Raw genomic sequence first — 4,901 nt, forward strand, 5'->3', positions numbered from 1 at the left:
GACCACCGCGAAGTGCGGCTATGTGGTCTTATGGTATTGCATTCGCTTTCGTATCGGAAGGTCCTGGGTTCGAGCCTCCCTCGGCGCATATGATCCTTGGAAAGCTTTACTACATCTCCTTGATGACCTCGTTAAGGTTGTTCAGCTCTCAAACAATGTAAATGGCCTACAGGCGTCACGTTGTCTCAGTCCGAAAAATGTAAATGTTATGCTAGCGTCATGTCCCGTCCTACATGTTAAATGTTGCTGTTGGGCAGGGACCCCCTTGTAAAGCGCTGTGAGCACGTTTAGTGGATATTGCGCTATATAAACGCTCAATTTAAAAGTAATAAAAGCAATGTTAAAAGCCCGAAAATTGATAAAAACAACTCATTAACAAAATGAGTTATCAGACTTGCGATTAAGCATACGTCGGACCGAAACAATTAATCTTATCAGGCTGGTAAACAAATACTCGTACCTAGAAATGCCATTCATCAATAGAACTCAATCACAAATGTATTTATTTTACTTTATCTATTTCATTGTTTACTTATCATTCATTTACGTTCGCATTTTTTACCAGTCGGATAAAAGAACGCTCATTATAGGGAATGAGATTAGCGGAAGAGTAGCGTCCCTTGATTGGACGTCACCCATAGTCTGTGACGTCATCGGCGGAAAAGTTATTAGAGATAGAACGTCATTTTGGTTGTGCGCTTCCGCGAGGACTAGAGACACATGCGCACAACCAACATGACGTTCTCTCTCTAATAACTTTTCCGCCGGTGACGTCACAGACTATGGGTGACGTCCAATCAAGGGACGCTACTCTTCCGATAATCTCATTCCCTAAAGAGGGTTGTTTATTTTTTTCTTTATGTGATTGTTTGTTTGTTTGTTTTTTCTTGATCTTTGGGGGTTTTTTTTTTTTTGGGGGGGGGGAGGCGGAGGGGTTGGGGGGGGGGGGGGGGGGGGTAAATTTGTTTTTATTTTAATTGTTGCAGCATAGTATGTTAGTTAGTTTGTTTTTTTTTTAGAGTATTATTACTCCAACAATGATAAACAATTTGCTTATCAGGCTTGTAAACAAGTGCAAGTGGCTCATCATATAGAATTGTATTCAATTCGTTAATTAGAACTTTTGTCATTTAATTGGATTTACGTTGTGTAATGGCTTTTTCATTTATTTGATTTACGTTTTGTAGTGGCTTTTTCATATATTTTGATTTACTTATTGTAATGGCTGTAAAAAGGAAATCTTGAGCTAAAGAATCTTCTTAATGGACTTGCTTTTCCTTTGCTTCTTTATTTGTTTGTAAATTTGTAATTGTATTTTGTTTGCAGTTTGTCTGGTCTCGCTAGCATTTCTTAAAGGTTTTTTATTGGTTGTTTTTATTTCCTGTCCGCCCTCTCTCTCTCTCTCTCTCTCTCTCTCTCTCTCTCTCTCTCTCTCTCTCTCTCTCTCTCTGTGTGTGTGTGTGTGTGTGTGTGTGTGTCTGTCTGTTTGTGTGTATTTTGCTCTTTTGTTTTGCTTTTTATTGTAATCATAGAGTTGTATAGTTTGTTGTTTTTTTCGGGGGGTTTTGTCTTGTTTTGTATTTTTTTTTTTTTTGTTTTTTTTTTTGTTTTTTTGCCTTTGTTTTGATTTGTTTTGTTTGTTTTTTGTTGGTTTTTGTTTTTTTTTTTTTGTTTTTTGTTTTTTTTTTTTTTTTTTTTTTTTGTTTTGTTTTTTATTTTGTTCTTTTGGGTTTTTTAAAATTTGTTGTTGTATTTTCTCCTTGTTTTTTTTTTTTTTTGGGTGACATTCTTTACATTTGGCTTATTTGTTCCATTTTCTGTCTGTGTATCTAATATTCTTTTTCAGTTTTTGTCCCAAAACAAGCAATATTGAAGAAGTAAGTTAAGCAAAATAATATAGAAATCGCATTAAACCTTTGTCTACCCAACAATACAAATTATCTAGCCGACATTCCTTGGATACAATTTCAATAATAATAATAATAATAATATGACGAGGTGTGTCATTTAATGTTGAGGGGATTGGATTTCTTTCTCGTTCTGAATAAAAAAATACAGTTACACATCCAATGACGTGCATGCAGTGTGTAGTGTGTAGGTGTGTAGATATGTGTTACTTATTTGTCCTTTTCTCTGTCAAATCGAACACTGGTGTGTTGTCTTATTTTCAATGTTAGTTGACATTTACCTTTGGTTGCATTTAGTGCAGCACTATTCGGAGAAAAAAAAACAACACTTTTTTTTTTTTTACATTTTGGCCTGAAAATTTATACTTTAAATATCGCTCAATTAGAATGTCCTTAACTTGTCAAAATTCTCAAAAACGAAACTTTGAATAAAAGTCAGGTTTGAGTCATCGATATTATTATTATTATTATTATTATTATTATTATTATTATTATTATTATTATTATTATTATTATTATTATTATTAATAATAATAATAATAATAATAATAATAATAATTCGACATAGATTAATTTCACTGTCATCACCATACCTATCACCATAATAATTACCATCACCAAACTAAACCAACGATAACAACAATATCACTATTATTATCACAATCTTACCTGGTTGTGACAAAACGTTAAGTCAATCCGATCGATGCAAACTCCCTCCAGACTCAAGTCAACCGTTAATCCTCAGAGAATATAAATACGAAATATAATTAGTCCGATAAATAAAATGGTGTGTTATGACAACACAGTGACAGTAATTATGATTACCCGACGACACATTAAACACACTCACAGGACTGCGATCTTTGATTCCTCTTCTTCAACTACATCAAAGTATGCACACTCAATCAATCGAAACTCCCTGCTTTTATAATGTGTTGTCTTTATCAATAGCACCACAAAACACCATCACGCTCTGCAAGTGGAGAGGAAGATTTAATAAAGGTTTGACGTAAAAAAAAAACATAAAAAGAATAGCCATTTAACATGTCAGTTTGAGCTTTAAAAAGTTGAATTTTGAATAATAATAAATCTTTATTGTCCCCAAAAAAGTGGCAATTTGTCATTTGGTTACACATTTATAACTATACAATATTGACATAGACACACTCACACAAGATGCACACTAGTAACAAAGTAGTTATCGTAAAAAAAAATAATAAAAAAATTTAAAAAAAAAAAAAATATATATATATATACCGCAATATCCACTAAAGTGCTCATAGCGCGTTACAAAGGGTTCCTGACCAACAGCAATACGTAACATAAAGAATGAGACATAATGCCTGTTAGGCAATAATATTTTTTTTCCGACAGAGACAAAGCTTTCAACGGCCAGGTATTCATTTTACACCTGAGTACGGTGAGAGAATGTGAGTAAAGAGTCTTTTCCATGGACTCAACTATGCGCCGAGCGAGGCTCGAACCCTGGACCTTCCGATCCGAAAGCGAATGTCATGCCACTAGACCACATAGCCGAACAAAACCATTTGTCAGCAACAATGATCTTAAACTGAAATATAACATAGAAATGTTGTTTTCAACTTATTGACTGGAGAAGAATACAAGATAAAAAATATTCTTGTATTTTGGTTTGATTAAAGCTATATTGTGCCATCAATTTTGATTATTGTTGTGGAAGAAACGACATTTTTTCGATATTGATTCTTGGCTTAATGTGAACATTATTATATCGGTAAATTGAAATCTGAAACAGTGTGTATAAAACACTGCCAGACAGTGTCTGATCCCTGCTTTGTCACTATGTAAGATATATCAAATTAATATTTAAAAATTATGATATTGATTAATAAATTAATAATAACAATAATAATAATAATAATAATAATAATAATAATAATAATAATAATAACAATAATAATAATGATGATGATAATAATAATAATAATAATAATAATAATAATAATAATAATAATAATAATAATAATAATAATGATGATGATAATAATAATAATAATAATAATAATAATAATAATAATAATAATAACAATAATAATAATGATAATAATAATAATATAATAATAATAATAATAATAATAATAATAATAATACTAATAATAATAATAATAATAATAATAATAATAATAATAATAATAATAATAATAATAATAATAGGTTTTATAGTTAAAATCGCAGGGAATGTGAATTTTTATTTTTATCAGTTAAATAAATAATAATATCGATCTATTCCTCACAACAACAAAAAACCCATATAAACTGAACACAAGTCCTGATATTTTTGACTATAAACTAAGTTTTTACTATCAAAGCTACACCGGCAACGTTTTGATATCGTTGTGAGGCGATGGATGATAAATTATGTATGTCATGTGAGACCAGTAAATCTTACCTTATGCCTGAAGTTATCACATAGTATCAAGACTATAGTCAAACTCCTTTTAAATTTATTGTCTATATCAACGACACAGCCACGATTCGATTCGATCTCAATGGCACAAAAACTAATAATAATATCAACACAACCCGCCAGCCGCCAACTCCAAAAGCTGATCATACGTAAGCGGGTAGGGAGGGTAGGGTAGGTAGTCAAGCCGTACGCCAGCAGACTGTGATATCAGTCAACGAGAAAAGTCAGTGCTAAAACGCAACTCAACTCAACGACTCGACCGTCAAGGCACTCACTCACTCACTCACTCACGACGCGCGTAACACTAGCATAGTAATCACGACGAGAATGATGACAACGATGGTGACGGTGGTAGTGATGATGATGATGATGATGATGATGATGATGACACAGCCGCCATGGTACACCGCTATCTCACCGTTTCCGCCTCATCGGTTCCCATTCACCTTTGTCTTATGTTGAATTTGATATCGCATCCTATTATTATTATTATTATCATTATTATCATTATTATTATTATTATTATTATTTATTATTATTATTATTAT

The 4,901-nt window shown here is 32.1% G+C and overlaps 1 protein-coding gene across 1 annotated transcript in view; it reads right to left on the reverse strand.

The window, feature by feature from the left end:
• LOC144971126 (uncharacterized) overlaps positions 1–4,634 on the reverse strand; it is a 96,613-nt gene extending 91,979 nt beyond the window's left edge. Inside the window, exons 1-2 of the mRNA XM_078911562.1 lie at positions 4,336–4,634; positions 2,577–2,880 (exon numbers count right to left, since the gene is read on the reverse strand). The gene's annotated coding sequence lies outside the window, so the exon portion shown is untranslated. The remainder of the gene's footprint in view (positions 1–2,576; positions 2,881–4,335) is intronic.
• Between the last annotated feature and the right edge of the window lie 267 nt (positions 4,635–4,901).

The sequence above is a fragment of the Berghia stephanieae genome, chromosome 1, assembly GCF_034508935.2.
Source record: "Berghia stephanieae isolate SIO BIC M18660-M18661 chromosome 1, UCSD_Bste_1.3, whole genome shotgun sequence".
Classification (NCBI taxonomy): Eukaryota; Metazoa; Mollusca; class Gastropoda; order Nudibranchia; family Aeolidiidae; genus Berghia; species Berghia stephanieae.